At 36.7% G+C, this 20,434-nt stretch overlaps 1 long non-coding RNA gene across 2 annotated transcripts in view; it reads right to left on the bottom strand.

The window, feature by feature from the left end:
* LOC131563641 (uncharacterized) overlaps positions 1–20,434 on the bottom strand; it is a 117,815-nt gene that overhangs the window by 33,060 nt on the left and 64,321 nt on the right. For both annotated transcript variants that reach the window (XR_009275305.1, XR_009275306.1), the window contains exon 3: positions 20,320–20,425. This is a non-coding gene — a long non-coding RNA (uncharacterized LOC131563641). The remainder of the gene's footprint in view (positions 1–20,319; positions 20,426–20,434) is intronic.

Genomic DNA, 20,434 nt, shown 5'->3' with positions numbered 1-20,434 from the left:
TTTTTACTCTCCCAAAGTTATAAAAAGCACTTAACTTCATTTAGTTAGTTACAGGTGTAACCTACAGAAAAGAAAACCCCACATTGTGAACATTTGAACAGCTATAAATATATTGTCACCACCTATGCAGGCCTAAGATACAGCAGGTGAAACATCCCTTAATATAAAGAGCTAGTATATAATACATAACTGGTCTACAATAAACATTTCTTGTTGTACACACAAGTGCATAAAAGGTTTCAACTTTGATAAATAGAGGAGAAACTATGAATGTTCTAGGCTGCTAAGAGAAAGATGTTTTATTCAGTTGGTTCATCTCATCTATGTCAGCAAAAAAGCAGTGAAGTATAGAAAAAAGCACATAAAATGTCCCTCATTTCATTCCTCTCTCTCTCATTTCCTAAGTTTTGCCTGGGAATGATAAGAAAATAATAATCATACAACTTAAACACCTAAAGATATTTCTGCCAGGAAGCAGAAATACTTAGTAGTATATATAGAGATTATACTGTAAATATATGCTACAGGGTAATCTTTTTTAAGAGGAAAACCACCTGTGTTTATGTGTATAAAATAAGTGACAAAGAATAACTGCTCCAGATGTAAATCTCAGTGTACACTAATTAACAGTGAGGGTCTCAGCAGCTATAGGTTAACTTTGCAAACAACATTTCAGAATTTGTGGCAAATGACTGAAATATTTACCCCAGCTAACAAGTATTCCTGTGTTCCTAAAGGCAGGTAGCATAAATCTGAAGTCCTGTCAAAAAGAGATTTTTTTTCCTCAGCCCAGCTCAGTATTGATGTTTTGGGTCGTTGGCATTTTAAAAGTTTTTAAAACTTTTCTCTTACAGCAACCCAGGAGCACAATTTTTTAACATTTTCTTTTTAATAAGCTATACCTTTACAAGCATTTTCTCCATTTCATTGTATGTATTTTCTGCTTAAATAGCACTATCAGAAGGAAAACTGAAACCTATGAAAAGCTTTGACAACAATGTATCTTAATGCCTTTTCTCCTTGTTCTTGTGTCACTGATCAATAGACCCAAATACCATGCATTCATCAAGCTACAAGGTTTGATTGCAAAAGCTGTCTTAGCTCGTGCTTATCTCTTGTGTCCTACACGCCCAGAAATGTCACAGAGGAGGAAATCCCCACCCTACATGTGTCAGCTTCTGTCAGATGAACAGAGGTCCTGAATGAGGGGTGTTCTGGCATTCTTTTGTCTATCATGAGTAACTGGAGCAACAGTCCACTTCAAGGCAAAGAGAAGAAATAAAGACTCCTTGTTCCTTGGACTTCTTTTTCTGGTAATTATGAAATCAGCTGTTGATTTTGCAATCCTAATCTGCAGTTGAATTCAACAGCCTCCTAATGCTGCTCAATACTCATTGACACCATTATCTTTTATACTTATTTATACTATGATATTCTGCAAATAAATCTCCCAGATTTAGAGAAGCAGAGGGGAAAAAAAGGGGGACACAGACACATTTGTTTATCTCAAAAGTTATTTAGAGAGAAATTAAAAACTGTTATTGTGTAAAGCCAAAGAACTGCAAGATGTAAGAGAGTTGCCCCATTGATTTGTCTGTTTATCAAATGGAAAAAGCCCTCAGAGCTTCTGAAAAATGGCCATTTTCTCCCCTTCAGCCTGAAGACATAGACAAAAATAACAGAGAGGAAAATATAAGAGTAAATTGAGAGAATTCTAGCAGGTTCTCCTCTTCTACTTGATGTTATTGTTCAAGTTATTACTAGAGCCCAGATCAAAGGAGATTCAATTTTTAAGAGCACTGAATATTCTTCCAAATGCCTTATTTTGTTGTGAGAAAGTTAATGACATATGTGAGTGCACCTCAACAGTCTCACTGATCTCTGTAGAAAAGTCATTTAACCTCTCCTTCTCTCCTCTCTATCAAAATAAGCAAGAACATGCATTCATGGGATTCCTAAGAGATAGAAAAATGATCATTTTATTTATCAAAATCTAACATTTTGATTCATGTTCTTCTAAATAACATTGCCCATCATAAATAATTTAAAAGCTCATATGCATTAGAGAGGATACAAACTGAAGTAGCAGCACAGAGAAAATGAGCATGTTAAACCTATTCTAAGATATTCTTAAAGAGCTGGCTGAGAGTGCTATCAAAGGTAACAAATGTTACATGGTTTAAGAATTAGGGCAAAACAAATTGAGAGCAGCATATTACATCTGTTTCAGCTGGCAAGAAAACATTTTGCTGCTTTCAGAACATGTTTTATGTGATGCAAAAACCCTGTCAAGTGTCCCAAGGGGAGGTTACAGTTTTGCTTCAAACTGTTGCCAATGAATAAATAAGGAAAAAGTCCTTTACCATTTGAGCAGCAGTGAACACACTGTCAGAACTAAGTTGGCAGCAAACAGGACACTTCTCCCACTGTTATAAGACACAAGTTCAATCAAGTTATTTACAAAAAACATTGCAAGAATTCTTCCAAACCTGAAAATATTTATCGAAAGACATAAGCAGCTCAGAGGAGTCACTCATCAGGCCCTGTATGTCTGCATTAAAAGCCTTGATCACCTTCAGTGGGAGATCCTGCCCCTTGGACAGGTGAAGAGCTTGTCCTCAGCCCCACCAGGTGAACTGCGATGTCCTGCCATTTTTCAGGCTTAATCCTTAAACAGCAAACCTCCTTCTGTGGTTTTTTTTTTGTGCTTTTCTGTTACCATATAGAAAATTGTCCCAGTAATATTCAGAGCAGATGCCTGAGCACCAGGCATCATCCTGCACTTACACTGCAGTTCCTGCATCTTGCTCCTCTTCCCTCCCTATCCCACTCTCGTTTGCAGCTTGTCTATGATTTACTTGTGTTTATTCTTTGCATCTTCATTTAAACTATTGACTGATAAGAACACTGGATTAGAATTCAAGAGAGGAAATTTTTATTAATTTGCTTTAATTTAATATTTATGCAAATTACTCAGAAAAGGGAATATTCTACAAAATTATATTATTCTATTTGAAAAAGAATCATAATCAATTTTCTTTCAAGAATATTAGTTATTGAAAAGTTGTCTTCTTTGAAGATAGAAGAACTGTTTATCTCTGTTTCTTCCTGGTAAAGATGAATTTAGTTGTTTAGAAAAAGCTTTTCACATGTATGGGGAGTGTACTCAATTCTTTGTTGTTTTTTATTTTGATGATACAAAATAAGCTAATTTTTTCCCTGCATTCTGATGTCTAATTGTATTTCCAGGACCAACTTGTTTGAAAGCAATGAAATCAATTACACAAGTCTTTTCAATAGAATGAATGTATAAGGCTTTTTTCAACACGGCAGATTAATCTTTTTTGATAATCTCAATGTCCTTTAATTAACTAAGAGATAATTTTACTTGCATTTTCTTATTAAATTAGGCCTTGAGCTAATATTTTTTCAGTTTTGAATACTTCAGATGTAAAAAGGGATAGGACTTTTTTGGTGTTATTTTTTTATGCAAGAGTAAAATATCTTTGTGTGAGAAATGTCTCAATTAACATAAATACAGTTTTCACCAAAGGTTCTCAAATACTCAAAGGCAACTAAACTTTATGCTTTGTTAACAAAGAATAATGATTCCAAAGTACACTGAGAACTGCTCTGGCTGGTTTTCCACATACACTGTAATTGTGGGGAAAAATCATCCTGCACCTTGAAAGGCTGAGGGGGCCTAAAGATGGCAAAGACCCACAAAAACAAGAGCAAAGTCACGTGGTGGAAGAGCTGGCCCAGAGGGGCTGTTCCTGTCCTTGGGAATCGTAGGGATAAAGCCCTGGAGACCTGCTCTGACAGGGTTAACGCTGCTTTGAGGAGGAGGCTGAACTAGGGATCACCAGGGCTCTCTGCCAATTTGAAATATCTTCAATAAGAACTCTTCCCTTTTATTATTTTCCCTTACATTTTAATGATATTTCTCACAGAAGACTCATCTACAAGGTAAATAAAAAGGTCTTAAAGGCTGTTGTCAGATCTCCCCCTTTTCCTATGGTGAGTTACAGTCAGTTTTGCCTCTGTCACATTACAGAGGTGCAGTAGGGGGTTGGTCTGTGACTGCAGATACCTGTGAGCTCAGGCTAGGCTTTCTTCTCACTATTGTTGCAGCTCTCTTACCACCAATTTATAACCTTACCATCATTCTGTAGTCAATGCCTTCCAAGGAATTTTTAAAACTGAAAAATGTTGAAAACTATTGATCTAGAGAATTTCAGAGAGAAAGGAGCTTTCCTAGTGAGCAGAGCTTTATAAGCAATCTCTTTCTAAAGTTAAATTCCAGCTGTCTCTGAAGACAGGAAGTGAGGACCCTGATCTTTTCACAAACAGGTCATATGGTTTTCTGCACAAGGCCACTTTCCAGACCAAGTCAAGTTTATCAGTGCACTTTCTTGACAACCTTGCCTTGGAGAGAACAGGAGAATTTCCATGGCAGTGGGACAGCAAATATGTTAATTAACTTCTCAAATTAAGACCTTCACTCTGCAAACAGAATCCCAATTTTATTTAGTACAAGAAGTCTTAAGTGACAGGGGATACAGAAATTTCCATATAGGATTCTGATTGAAGAATCTAGAGATTAATGTTAGTTTGAATAATTTTATTGCATTGCTGGCTATATACTGAAATCGCTTCTGAATTTTTGTCAATAAAAATATCAAAGGTCATTTGTAGCAGATTCTCTGTGCTTGGATAGTTCTTTTCTCCCCTGGGAGCTAAAACATTATTTTATAGATTCATAACAGGACTGGAAGGGATCTCAAGAGGTCATTTCAGCCATCCTCTGTTCCAAGGCAAGATCAAACATATTAATCTTGACAGATATTTGTCTAGACTGTCTTTTTAAAAACTTCCAATCACAAGGATTCCAAAATCTCTCCAGGCAATCTATTCCAATGCATTGCTATCATTACCTTTAAAAGATTTTTTTCCTACTAACTGATCTTAATTTTCCTTATTGCAGGTTAAATCCAAAACTGCTTCTTCGATTGTCATTGACAATGAGCTTAGATTGTTTCCTTCCTCTTACAGATCTTTTAAAAATGCAAACTTCTACCCAACCATTCGCTCCCATCTTGTCATCCTGCCAAAACACAGTACCTTGAACATATACAAGCTGGACTACATCCTAATTTTTTTCCAAATATTGTTAGCCAATTTTGATACTTTCTGTAGAGGTTCTCCAGAGAGCATCTGCTCACTGGCTTAATCCCCTGCATGTACCAAGGAAGGCTGAACAAAGATGTCCCCAGGCTCCTCAGAAGGTTCTCCTTAAATTCTCCTAGAAATTTGCTTTCTTTCCTTTATTCAATAAGCTGGTAATATTTGATGACTGTGATATATTTCTTACTTGATTAGCTGCACAGCAGCTACCCAGAAAGTTATTAGTTCCTTGCTGATATGGGCTTATTCCCTTCTCAGCTAATGGCAGTGAATCCAGGATTTACTCCTAAACATCCTAAATAACATCCCTGAGGCAGAGCTCTGATGCAAAGTTATGTTTTCTGTTCCTGCCATGAATATACATAACCCAGGACAAAAGGGGATACAGGTAATCAATCACATTTAAAGCCCTCAATTGTGTAAATCAATACAGTGGTTTCAGAGATGCATGAGAAGAGTTAAACAGTGAAAGAAAGCTGGAAAGAGTTGGTTTGGGTTTATTCCTTGTTTTTAGAAAGTTTTATAATTAGTGCTGGGGAATACTGGGCACTGAATTCATCTTCTAGTATCACACATAAAAGCAAGCTGAATTCCTCTCAGTGCAAAACCAACCTCAAGCTACCTTGACAACAAGATAACAATAACCCTGTAATTTCAATTGTTCACTTTTTTTATAGGTTCTGTATCTCAGTGAAGTCTCATCTTCCCAGCCCAGTGCCATAGGCTAATAATCTGTAACAAAACTCACCCTCAAAAAATGTCAGATATAATGAAAAACACAACTTCACAGATGAGAAAGTCGGCCCTAGCTAAATCCTAAGGGCCCTAGCTCTCAGATTCTCTAGGTTCTGCTGTTTCATCCTCTAACCCTGAATTAGAAGGCTGTGTGAAATTGAACTATTCCTGCTTCTTTCTACTGAATCACTCATTCCTCATCAAAGAACAACTGACTTCCAAAGATTGAAAATTCCATTGACAGTTGATAAAAAAATTACTCCAGCAGTTGAACCCAAAACCTGACCACTCACCCTCATGATGTGCAAAGTGATATTTTTATTAATGAAGACATAGTTCTTCAATTGCCACTTATAGAATTTGAGTGGTTATCACCCAAAAATGATGAAGTATTTCCTCCCACTTAGGTAAGAATTGGAATATTTGGATTTGTGAATAAGCATTGAACCTTAACTCTAATGTCCTTTGATACACTATAAAAGTTGAAAAGTTTCATTTTGATTTGTGTTAAAACAATTATTTTCTGTCAGCAATCTAAAAAAAAATCACCCCAAACCACTTCTTTGCTCTTGGCTTTATCCCTGTCTAGTCTAAACACTGAAAATGTCAAGTTTTCTCACTAATTAAACATGTCTGTCTTAGACTCCACTTCTATCTTTCATCATAATGGTGCAGAGTTCCAGGGAGACATTATATATTCATGTTTTCAAATATAAGATGTAAAAAAATACAAATATAAATTTAATGCAGAAATCTCTTAATGAGCAAAGCAATTATGACATGGGAGAATTGAAGGAATTAGCCTTCCAAAAAGTTCTCAGTATTTATGGGCCCCGGGCTTCAGAGTCTGCTTAAGACCAGTTTTTATGCAGATCCTCTCTAAAGGAGTAGAAGAAAATGTGAGTTATTAGTGGAAGTCAGGTAAAATGGGCCTAAAAAGAGAGGATGGAATCACAATTAAATTTATAAGATAAATGATAAAATACTCAATTTTTAAGCCTGGAACTGAAATCTTGTAGGAAAATATTCTTAATATTTCACTTCGACTGTCAAAAAAGAACAACAAATAAAAAATATTATAGCAAGAATGAATCCTAAAAATTCAAAACTTTAGCAAAAGAGGTTTTTGTAAAGTCTAGGTTTAAAAATGGCTGAAGCTTCTTGGGGCTTGTGTAATATCTCCTAGATTATAGCAGCTGACACATTCATAGCATATATTCTCATTTTGCTGCTTTTTGTCATTTTCTTTGAGGTCTCTCTGTTGCCAGTGATTATTATGATTAGTAAACTGAATTTAACAAAAATAACAGCTCATGGAAAGTATATATTGTTAGTATTTTTCATAAAATAAGGAATAATCTATGAAAGGAGTAGAGTGTATTTCGATGGAAAGGATCTGTAACCATGGAATAAATTCAAAAGGTAATCAAATGTGCAATATGAACAACTGGGAAAATTCGATGGAGAAGAAACACATATAAATTTAAAATTCTATCAAGCAAAAAGGATGAGAGTAAAGCATGGAGTCATCCTTGCTCCTCCATTAAGGGGCACTGTCTGTCCAGTGCCAGCGGGAGGCTCACACAGGCTGGCCTGGCTGTCCTGCTTGCAGAGCTGCAAGGTCTCCATTCCAACGCGCAGCACAAGGAAAAGGCCACCTGTGTGCCAGGACTGTCAGGGCAGGGAGGGCTCCTGAGCACACCCAGGGTGGATGTGAACCTACAGAACAAAGTGAAAGCTGAGAGTGCACAGGGAGCTGCTCTGCACCTCCCAGGATGTGGTTCCTGGACAAGACCTAAGATCAGACACTTTCCTCCCCTCACCTGGGAGGAGCTCTGCCACCAGCTCTGCCCCTTCCCTCTTGCACAGCCCCACACAAAGAGCTTCAGCTGGGGAACATTTGTTCAGCTGATTGCAGAGCACAGCTCAAAATGCAGGTTGGAAAATCTCAAAACAACAAGCATTTGCTGGCCAAACCTGGAAAACTCTGCATTTTGAGCAGAAATATGGCACATAACTTTAAGAAACAGATTTGGGGAAGGTACCAGACAGACAAGTACTGCCATCTGGGCTGACTGTGGTCTTCTCTAGGGCACCCTCTCAGCACTGAAATGGTGCCCCAAAGCTTAGTGCAGCACTGAAGAACTGGCACACACCAAACTACTGGGGTTCACTGCCTCTTAACCCATCAGACTTTCCTGTAAGAGAAGCTCTTCCATGCAGGAGCAGACCCACACCACTCAAAGCAGAGCTGCACCCCTGCCACCTTTACCTTCCATTCCCATTTCTCAGTGGTGTTGCCCAGTGAGTGCCAAGGAAACAGGGAGTGGCAGTGGGTTGGGAAGATCAAGTGCCTGATGAAATTAAAGTGTTGCAGATTTAGCAGGCAGTATGTGGGTACGAAGAAGAGCACAGAGTTGTACAATTGTGGGAAGAAAAAGAGGAAGAAGATGAATTGAGATTTAGGGCAAAAAATGAGATTAAAGTGGTGTTTGGGCAGGGCTAACAAAGGATTTAAAGAAGAAATTACTCAAGCACCATTGAAAGAGAAAAACTATGTTATAGCTTGATTATTAATGTTAAGGAAAACCAAATCAATCTGAGAATTTTAATCTTAAAATATTTTTGAAAGCACCACTCATCTATTAGACAAATCACTCAAGCATTACTCCTGAAAATCCATCAATGGCTTCTGATTGTGATACAATTAAACTACTAAAATAATTAACCTCTTTTTCTGATATTGGTTTCATCTTCAACACCTTCTTTATATATTCATACTCCATCTTTCTCACCACAATAAGTATCTCTAAGAGCAGCAAGAAAGTCACTCAAATTCTGTTATAAATCCCATTTATGAGGCCTCCATACCTTACCCTCTCTATTGACTGTGTTCTTTTAAATCCTTGCCAGTGTTTAACAAGCTGACATGCAACACTACAGAAATTGTTGGGTAGTTCCTACACTCCCCCAGCCACCTTTCCTTTGCAGTCATCCAGTTCATCCAACTGGAAGGTCACTGTCCAGTTTTATTCCCTATACCCTTATCAATTTTGAGTTCTTTTAGGATATAATTCAATTTTGAAATATGTATTTTTGACCCTTTCAGTGGGAGTTGTTACATCAGCTTTTCATGGATATGGTTTATTTCCCCTGCACAATCAATATTATTCAACAATGTTCTATTTTCTTCAAAATATTTTTACTCACATCAATCACATGCTTTTCTTCTCTCAGGATTTCTCTGGTTTCTGATTTAATAACCTTAGTTGGTGGTGTGAAATCTCCCATCAATAAGATTCTTTCCCAGACATCTCTCCTGAGTGACTACTCTCTCTGGTGCCATCTTCTATTCTGACTTGCTCTCTTGATTTTGTATGACCACTTTCAAATTTTTTTATTTAACATTTTCTTTGGGCTCCATTTATGTCCTCACTAATCATAAACACTTTGTCTGAGAACAATTTTCTTTTGTGATCCTCTCCTTCAGCACAAACATTCTCAGCTGTGCCCATGAGGGTTACATCAGTAACTTCTCACTTAACACTGATCTCTCACCCTCCTTCAGATTCAGCAGAGTTTGAAAATGACTATTGACATCAGCTGTGTCTGTTCCAATAGTAACTCAGTGACATTTCAGGGCAGCCAGGACTCTAACTTCTTAACTTTTAATTAAAATGTAGATACATACATTCAGCTCTCTGTACCACAGATTTCTTCAGGATAAATTCTGCAGCCTAGATGAAAACTCTCAGTCTTTTCACTAACACAGAGTATCTGCTTTCTTGAGTGGTACTTTGATAATCTCTGAACAGCCTCTTTACAAAGGAACAGTGTTTTTGAATTGACATGCTACAGCATATTTTATTGCTACAATAAACCTGTAGCTATTAAAGAAATTAAACAATGAGTATGATGTGCTTGAGCTTTTAGCAAGTGCGTGTGGGTTAGTTATTTTATGATATCTGACTCAGCTACTTCTGATGAACTGACCAGAGAGAATACTCATATTGCTAGGAGAGCACTTTCAGTAGACTCAGAAGAGAAAACAGACACAAACTGAACTTTCCTTTCCTATTCCCAGGGTCACTAACCTAGTTTAAAGTGATGTGACATCACTAGAGAAAAGATAAATCCTACCTTAACAGAATTTTTCCCCTGTTTATTACATCTCAGCCAGAACCAATCCTGCAGGCATAAATGCCAGGTGCATGTGTATTTATGTGAGGAATGCAAAAAGCAGCAGGAATGTGGAAAAACTGTCTCAATGAGTATTTCCGTAACTTTGACTACAGCCAGTAAGATCCTGTGTTCTTTTTTGAAGGATAATGAGTAAAGCCATCCAAAAAACAAAGTGAGGGTAGGTGATTGGTAAAATGTCCAACTTCTTGTCAATTTTCAATTACTACCTGTGACATGTCTATTTACATGGAATCAGGACAGTTTCTTAAGAAAGTCAGAACAAATTAAACTGCACATAAGGAAAGTTATCTGTGACCTGGGGCACCAAAAGAATGGAGGCAAAAATTCAGAAAACTACATTGACAGAAATTTAGGGAACACTTCTATCCTAAAATTTATTTTTAATAGAATTTTTATGATCATATTTTATTCTAACTGACAGAGTGATGTTTTAATTGAACTTCTGCATATTTGTCTTTCCTCTCCCTAATTATTTATGATGACTGGGCATGTAGGGACTACAGATGATGAATCAAATTTTCCCATAATTACTTTTGAATTTTTTACTATCTGCAATATACAAAAGCCAAGGTCACAGAAGTTGCCACTTATTGGTGATTACAATAGGCCTGCCTTTTTCACATCCTAAAATCTGAATCTAAACATGGAAAAATGCCAAGAATTTAGAGAAATGGAAGGCCTTAAACAAATTTCTGGATGCCAGGCTTTGCTTTGGGAGGGAAAAAAAATGGAACAAAACCTGCCATAAAGGGACTATGAACATCCCACAAAAACTGTCTGCCTCATTTAAACCTTCCATGTTTATTAGGATGTCTGCTCACATGCTCTGAACTTTAGTGTGCTGATGACCTTACTTACAGAAGCAGCCATAAACTTCTGCTCCATTTCTGCTTGCACTGATAAAGGAAGGACGTTCTGCACTCAGAATTACAAGCTTTGAAGATAGTAAGGTAATTCAGAAAGAAATTTCATATTCCAATGATAGTTTGGACATGGGAAAAAGTCACTACAGCAGTAAAAGAAAGAAAGGTAAAACAGTTGAATACATAAAATGTCAACGATTACAAAGATGTTACATCCACCCATAAGGGTCTAGATACTACTGCCATAAAAATTGGCAAACTTCTATTTACACAGGGTAAAAGGGCAAATTTAATGGACTGAATTATGCCCATTAATTTGTTTCATTAATTTCATTTTATAGCTTTGTGAAGATTTTAATAGAAGATTTAAGGTGTGGCATGAGCTTAATATATCTGGTATTTAGCAACTGTGCAAAACAGTAGATTCATTTCACAAAGCTTAAAAGACTATAACAAATTTGGCCTGCATTTCGACACATTTTTATAACTCTTCTCAAACAAAACAGATTTTTCAAAAATTCCCTATCATAGTAAGAGCTAGAAAGCATTTAGTAGGTGTTAGTGAACATTCTAATTTTTTAAAAAACCTTTTCATCAAGTAGAGAGGGCAAAGCAACTATTACATGTACTTTTTCATTTTTGACGTGATAGGAAATGACATTAGAGTCAGGTATGGAAAATTAGATGTAAAAAAATGTCATTAACAAATTGGCAGGATTGACTTATCCTTCAAATATACTTCATTACATTATAGATATATTTGAAGTTCCATGCCCATAATGTGAAGTGGTTTACTGACATTGTGAAGAGAAAATTTCTTCATAAAACATGGCCATCATAGGGTTTGTAATCCTTTTCTAACCTTTCCCTTAGATATGTTCCTTTTGGATTTTTCCACAGAGTTTCCTTTACACAAATATTCTCTTGTGAATCTAAAGTCCCAGCAATTGTATTGCAGAGTTTTGAATACTAAAAACCCACATAAAGACTTGAGTAAGATGAAGCTCTATTATTTGGAAATAAACCCTTTTTTACACTGATGTTTATACAGTAGTAAGGCACCATAAAGCTCCAACTAAAGTGCAAGCAGCTGTGATATATGTGCCCCATTTATAGAATATGCAGATAATTTGTCAGCTACACTAGCAAATCTAACTAAATGTTGTATTTTGTATTAATGTAAAGAAATACATTTTTGTGGTGCATTTTTCTTCCCCAAGGAAGTGTAAGAATAATACTGTTTGTGTTAACCACATTAAAAAGAATTACAAAATAAGTACCTATGATAATAGGTAATTTTTAGGCATTTTTGAATAAAAAAATGCCTAAAGATTTACTATTCAAAAGCAATGGAAAGAAGTCGTTGGATTGGATTACCAAGAAGTTACCATTAGAAAAATTACAAACAATTCAGCTATCAAGGGAAAGGATACAAATTATTGCATGGGGATTTAGAGGCATAGACATGTAATGAACTGTAAATTAAAGTCATTTATAAGGCACTACTGGAAACCATATATAAAAGCAACTGCTTAGTCAGCAAAGGTGAGCTGAAATATTTGCCACTGCAAGAAGAAATCCATGGGATAGCCCACTACAGGCTTATCAAATGCTTGCTGTCTTCAAAATTTTCAAGACTATTGCTATGTCTGAAGGACAGCCACCAAGTTCATTGTTACTGCAACACTCTCAGCCACTGTCCCTGCAATGGTGAAAGAGGACACAGCCAAAAGTCTCACTGAGTGGATATAGAAAGTTCCTTTACCACATCCCCTCCGCTCCCCTCACTGTTAAAAGGTCAATTATATAAAGTAGTGATGGTAAGGAAGGAGCTTTAGGGAGAGCAACAATCTCGCAGATCTGAGATAAAAACGGACTTGGGAAGTGCAGCTATCCTCCTCCCACAGGAAGCTTTCACATTAGAATATCTGGTATGGACATTGGAGACCTCTAGCCAGTCTTTAAAAGAGTCTTGGGTTTGTTTTACTTTTGTATTATTTAATACAAGTGTGTATGTTATACCTATCTTGTACCATTGTCCTAAAATATTGTGAATTTATACTCATTAACAATTCCATTTCATAACAGCATATCACTTAAGTAAAGATGCTACCTGGTGCCATATAAAATAGAGTCATAATGGAAAGCACAGTAAAATCCTCAAATACCAATATTATTTTATTTTTATTGATTAAAATAGAATAAAAATGATGCTATGTTCTTAAAATACAATGGAGAGAAAGAGTAAAAGAAGTCATTCTCATGGGCTCCAGATTTGCCACAATGAGAGTCATTCTCAGATTTTCTCTTGTTATGGCTGCTTCAAGTTTTAAAAAGATTCTGAAAAGCTGCAGAACTATTGAGAATGTAAAATGTATTATATCTTGATTTTTTTTCCTAAAAACTTAATACAGTAGAAGACATGAACATATGCTTTTAATTGCCTTGCTGGAAATTGCAAGAATAAGGCACATGAATAAATAATATATTAAAGAGCAAGTGATAGAATGGTTACCATGGTTAAGGTCTGCAGGCTTTTCATATTGAATGGTAAATAGTTAAATATCTATATATACTCCAACAAGTGGACAGAGCAGGAAGAAATCAGCCACATAAATGTAAGATTTTTTTCTCCTCCTTTTAACTTGTTTCTATAACCCTCTTTTCCTTTCTTTAGTGCTGTTATCCTCCTCCCCTCTTTTGAAGAGGAAAGTGAGGGTTATTTTTGCCTCTAAAAAGAAAAATGATAAAGTGAAGATTGCAGGCTATCTGTAAACCTAGATTTCAGTTGGATGTGAAAAGCTCTCAGTATTTTGTACACATTTTGGTTCATTAGTAGAGGAATGTTATTTCAGACGGTTATTATGTGTTACAGGTTTTATTATTTGCCTCCCACAAATATTATACCAAAGCAACAAAGTCTTTAGAATTAAATCAGAACAACTCTGCTTATGGGTGCAGTGGCATTAAAATACAGATCTTCAGATGAAGATATTATCTATGAATTTTATGGTCAACCAAAGCAACTTGTCAAGCAAAGGGAAATAATTCAGTTATTTGAATAAATAACTCCTATAAAGAAGACCTTCCACATTTGACTGTAAAATACTATTAGAGAATAACTGGTCTTGCCTTTCAGCTGTGCTGACACACAGGTAATAAACTGGAAATAACATTTACCTCCACACAGGTTATAAATTCTTAGGAACTCAAGTCATTTATTTATTTAGATGGTGATATTGGAATTTAGTTGCCTCATTTCAGACACATGAAAGTTGCTTGGAATCATTCAAAGCTGGATATTGCTCTTCAATGATTTAAAATCATTTCACAAACAAATTAAGTATAAAGGGAAGTATCCCATTTTCAGAACCGTCTATCCACAAATATTTTTTTAAGAAATATTTGCAGTCCTATGGGATATATAGACTCTCACATTTGATAACATTTTCTGAAGTTGAATTAATGATAGGATACATCATTCATCCTAAGTATTGGCTCTTCAAATTGCTACAGTTACACAAAATGACTCATGTGTATTGCAGTTTGCTCTGGTCTTTTTTTAAATGTACATATCATAGCAAACAGATCATTTTTACTAAATGGTGATTTCCTCTACCTTAGACAATATTTACATGACACTTTTTTTTTTTCTAGAATATCTGCCTTCCTTATAGATGTGGAAGTGTTTTTGCAATGCCCTGGCTCTACAGCCAAGATTGATTTGTGGAGAATGGCTGGCAAGTAAAAGAAGGGGAAGACACTTTTTAAATCTGTCATGGGCATTTCTACGTCTTCTGTGGTATTTGAATTGTGTGTCCTTTCTGACAAAAAGGCCATTGCCTGCTGTGAAATAGATCAATGGGTGATATTGTGCAGTGATTGCTATTTGTTTAAGAGAAATCTCACTGACTGACCCACTTCCTGTAATGCATAAAAAATAAATGACAGAAGTAATATTTTTGCTCTTGTTTCACTTTCATTCATCTTATTTGATCAGCACTGAACAAAACTGACATCTCATCAAACCCAGAAGTGTATTTCTGCACCAGGTTCATCAGAGGGTGGCATTTAAACACAGACATTGCAGGAACAAATGTATTTGCTGGCTCTGTCCATGGATGTAAACCTGACCTTTATCCTGTAGATTTATTGACACCTTGCTGCCTTGTATCATATTTTATTACTATGTGAAAAGCCTGGAAGGTCCTCCCTGTAACACCACTCCTGATTTTGATCTGAAAATTTTTGTATCTTTAATAGATTCATCTAAAGATTGAGAAAACTTTGATATGTCTTAATCTTACATAACCAAGATGACTTAACTACACTTTATAAAAATGCCTCCACACTGGTCTGTGTTTGGTGACACCAGTTCTTAGGGACACCAGGCAAGGAGGGCAGCATCGCTGAAAAGTATTTTCCTACAGTCCTTTTCACCACCTCACAAAGCCTGTGTGTTAGTAATCATGTTCCAGAAAAGAACCTATTACATATAGTCTTGTGATTAGTATTTACAGGTGAAAAATAGTCAAATAAATTCCCTGTACAAAACACAAACCAGGCTCCAACAACTAAATTCCTAAAGTAACAATGGATTTACCTTGTTGTGATGCAGTATATTGCCACTTTGTTCCTACAATCACCTAGGAGACACATAAAGCCCTTAATAAACAGGGTATTCTAAAAGTCTTTGGATTCATACATAACCATTTTAACTATAACAGGTATATAGATAACAGGTCTGTGACTAAATATTTTGTTGTGTGGGAAATTTTGATGAAAGTAAATAACAATTAACAAAGCGAATTTGAATCATGCTGAAAAAACACTTCTTTCCAACTAATTGGCAAAATAACAGTTTGTATTTCTTCAGTATGTTCTTTTCCTAAATCCCCTGGAAGCTTTCCAACAAGCCAGAACACTGAAGCACCATGCTGCTGAGCCCTATGTGAATCACATCTGTGTCATTGTTTTCAGCCTTCTAGGCTTGAACATACTGAAAGAGTCAATGCTTGGCAGTAAAGCAAATAGACGATTTTCCTTCAAGAAATAAAAATCTATTATTCTTGTGCTAAAGTCTAAATTCCTAATATTTACCCTCATCTAAATGATGTGTCATTGAGTACTAACATAAACCAATTCCAGATTTCCCTCAAAACTATTGTTTCCTTTCTTAAAATAGAAGTGGAAAGCAAATGAAAATCATGTTTTCATTCCTGCATTAATTGAGGATAAATATTAGAGCTCAGTCCTTGAAGTCAAGAGATAGCCATGGGAAGGGCAGCATAAAAGGGGCATTTCCACTTGTCTGCTAAGTGTCTGAATCTGCACAGACATCTGTATCTAGGTAGTTGCCTGAAATCACTTTACAGGCAATGGAAAGAAATGGGCATTTCTAGAGGGCAATTTCGCTGACATACAATATCTTTTTTTGGGATATGGTAAACCGATGCATCCCAAAAGTAAGTAAAGCTTTAGGTAAAGCCGAAGGTCACACACACTGATTTCAGTGAAGCTCCGAACTTACATTTTTTTCCCCTTTGAGTGAATTTTGGAAATTTAAAACAGCGCTTTTCCAAGCAACAATTTAAAATAAACAACATCACAAAGTCAGAAGAAGGAAGGTACAGATTTTTTTACACATGCACAAAGGTCAGTTTCTCATTCACTAGATTTAGATTTCTCTAAATTTCTCACTTTTTAGATTTCTCAAAAATTAAAAGCAGAAATTTCCATGTATATAACTAAGATATCAGGTTTTATTTATTCATAAAATATCACAGTATATATAGATATTCATTGACTATCCTGAGTTGGAAGAGACCCACAAATATCTTTGAAGTTCAGCTCCTGATCCCTCATAGGACAGCCCAGCACTTCCCCCTGTGCCTGAGAGCATTGTCCAAAGTCTTCCTGAGCTTTGTCAGGCTGGTGCTGTGTCCACTGCCCTGGGGAGCCTGGTCAGTGTCCAGCCCCCCTCTGGTGAGGAAGGAACCTTTTCCTGATATCCAACCTAAACCTCCCTGAGACAGTTTCATGCCATTCCCTCAGCTCCTGTCCCTCAGTTCCTCACACTGTCACATGGAGCAAAGATCAGTGCCTGCCCCTCCTGTTCCCCTCTCAAGGAAACTGTACCTGCACTGAGGTCTCCCCTCAGCCTCCTCTGCTCCAGGCTGAACAGACCAAGCATCCTCAGCTGCTCCTCACAGAGCTTCTCCTCAAAGCCCTTCACCATCCTCATGTCCTCCTCTGGACACTCTCTAATGGCTCAATGTCCATCCTCTATTGTGGCCCCCTTTGGACACTCTCTAATGGCTCAGTCTGTCCTCCATTGTGCCTCCAAAGCTGTCCCAGCCCTGGAGGTGAGGCCACCCCAGCCCCGAGCAGAGTGGGACAATGCCCTGCCTGGGCCCCACGGTCACCCCAACCTTTGTGCCAGGGGCTCACACCACGTGCTTGTCCCCCTGATGTGCCATACTTCATCCAGAAGGATACTGCAAGAGACAGTATTGAAAGCTTTACTGAAATCCTAAAACATTACATCTGGAAGGGAACATTACATTTTCCCTTCATTAATGCTGGCAGTGCTTATCCCTTTACAGATACTATGGGAAACAGGAGAAGAAAATGTCACCTTCAGAACTAAGATCAATTAATAAAATTTAATATTTAACTGGTTTTATGGAAAGAAAACAAACAGTTCCAGTAGTTCATATAGAGCCCCATCTAGCTGGAATGAGATAGAAGTGTTTCCAGTTTTAAGAATTGATATCTATTGATTAGACATAATCAACAGTTACTTTTGAAATGTTCTGGGAATTTCTGTGTTTTTTCAAGAGATATTTTTGTGCCTTAAAATTGAATTTTATTTTGCTGTTAATACTGCTTTTTAAAAATTCAAAAAGAATTTTCTTTCTTAAAAATAAACTTCCTAAAATGCTGATCCATATGAACCATTTATTGCCATAGTTTGTTTGTTATAACAATGGCAAATAAAGTGTTTAAGACTAAGACTCCCATAATACTTCATTAAAATTGAAGGTCAGTACCTTACTCCTGGATGATCTCTGTTCCTAATTATGAAGCAACAACTCAAGTGATGAACAAAAGTCAATTTAAAGAAGATAAACTAGATGAATTGACTACTTATCTCCAGACTCATTTGAATTTCTCTTTCAACCTCTTATAGAGAAGAAAGGAAGTTCTAGAAGTGTAGTCTATAAATTGTGATAAACAAGAAGAGATAGATGATGAGAAGATGAAAGGAAGGAAGCTGACCATCTCTGCTGGCCAATGAAACAGGAAAAACAGATTTATTTTATAATTCAGAGACCTCATTAGAATAGAAAATAGCTACAGCAGTTGTATTCACATATAAGGAATATGACTTGTAAAAACAGATGCTTTCTCCATCATCTGCATTCTGTATCTAAAAATGAGTCTTTAAACCCATCCCTTTAGTTTACTGCCTGATTACCATTACAGATTTAATATTTGTCACAACTACATTCTACGAGTAAGTTCAAGCCCATTTTCATGTGAAATGCTTAGATGTCCAGCCAATTAGACATGGCCATGAGCTCATCACATAAAACTTATTTAGTAGCAAAGTTAGTTCAAGTGATAATGATATTGCCTGTTGAGACTTGCTGGGGGATCCCTGAAATGGTTGTTTTAATTATGTTATGAATATACTGTCTGGAGATCACTGTCCTTGTGTCTAAAGGATGAAGCCCAGCAAGCCTATACAAGCAGTTCACATTAGTTTGTCTAAGGATCCAGCAAAATATGAGCAACTTTCACCCAATAGAATGTTCAAATTATTTGCCTGCACCAATTTTTCCTGCAGTTAAAATGCAGCTTCTAGAACATGTTTGTTAGTAGAAATGTAATTTGCATGGGCAAAACTTTCATCCTGACAAAATGTTCCATTTTTAGCGTTGGAGGATGTCAGTTTTTGGTTAAAATGAAAAAGCCACTGTACAGTGTGTTTTCCCTGCTCAGATCTCTGTGGCCTCTTACAACTCCAGAGAAGGTTTTTAATATTTTGTGGCACTGCCCAGGGAGGTAACTGGCAAACAACAAAGAGTATTGGAAACAAGGAGCTTGAGAGCAATTTAAAAATGGGGAATGTGCTTAGGTGCATGTATACATCATCTGAAATCATATTTACTTTTACAAACTTCCTTATCTTCATAGAACTTCAGCTCTGGCTTACAGTAGTGATTATGAAAATCATTAACAATCACCATTAATCTTATCAAGACAAAAACCAATCAATGTGAAAATAGAAGTCTTTTGCAGGCAACCATGGACAGACACTGATTTTTACTGCCAGGAAAACATTGTTTTCTGCAATAGCCATATATATTTTACTGAGGATAAAGCTGGATTTAACAATGATAACATTTAATACGGACTTAATCAGTCAGCCTTACCTCTAGTACTTAAGAAAGTTGCATTCAATTGTCTGCTCTAGTGCTTTTCTTAACATATCTCATTTGAGGTATACTCTGCAAACAGCCTGACAATGATTCCTTGGTTTGGGATCAAGAGGCAAACATTTGCAGATGCTATTTTATGTCCTGGCTCAATTAGCAGGGAAGGGTTGTGAGAAGCAGTTTTATCCTGGTGCTGATAAATTGCCTGACTAAGCACACTTTTGGTACCGGCTGCAGATGTTTACCTGACTCACAGATTCATGGAATCTGACAGAGATGACTTTGAGGTCTCCATGCACATACCTGATGTATGCAAATATAATTAATATATTAAATATGAACCATGCTGGCGCAGTAATTACTAAATTGCTTTATCTTTGCAGATATAATGCCAATAATATTTATACAGCTCCCTCAGACTGCATTTTCTAAATACTATGTGAAATTATTCTCTAAAAGTAGGCAATGATAATAATATTAATAACATCAAAAAGGAAATTAGTTCTTTCTTACTGAAGGACAGAATCACAAAACGGGTTGGAAAATTACTGGAAGTCCTCTGGTCCAACCTCCCTGCTTGGCAGGATGCTGTAGATAGAGCATGTTAGTCAGGACTGTGTCTGGTTGGCTCTAGGATATCTCCAGGGAAGGAGACTCCACAAGATCTCTGGGCAGCCTGCAAAGGTCATTTTGAAATTCCCTTGATTCACACATGACAATTACTGTGATAGGGAGGTGGAATGTGTGTGATACAGGAGCTGTTTGCCTTCAGTTGCAGAAGTTGTCATCAGACAGGAGAGGGCTTCAAGGACAATGCACCATGGAGTATAAACACACAAGCAGATAGGAGCATCAGCAAGTGTCAAAGATAAAAGCAACCTTCTTACCTCAAGAATGCTGGCAATCTAGTATGGTTTGGGTCACTTATCTTGACTAAACCAGGCTTTCTTTCATGGAAAACTGCAGTTCCAAGACACACAGCAACATTGATAACTAGAAGGT

The sequence above is a fragment of the Ammospiza caudacuta genome, chromosome 13, assembly GCF_027887145.1.
Source record: "Ammospiza caudacuta isolate bAmmCau1 chromosome 13, bAmmCau1.pri, whole genome shotgun sequence".
NCBI lineage: Eukaryota > Metazoa > Chordata > Aves > Passeriformes > Passerellidae > Ammospiza > Ammospiza caudacuta.
Note: the sequence above shows the minus strand (reverse complement) of the source record. Positions and strands in the feature narration are given on the sequence as shown.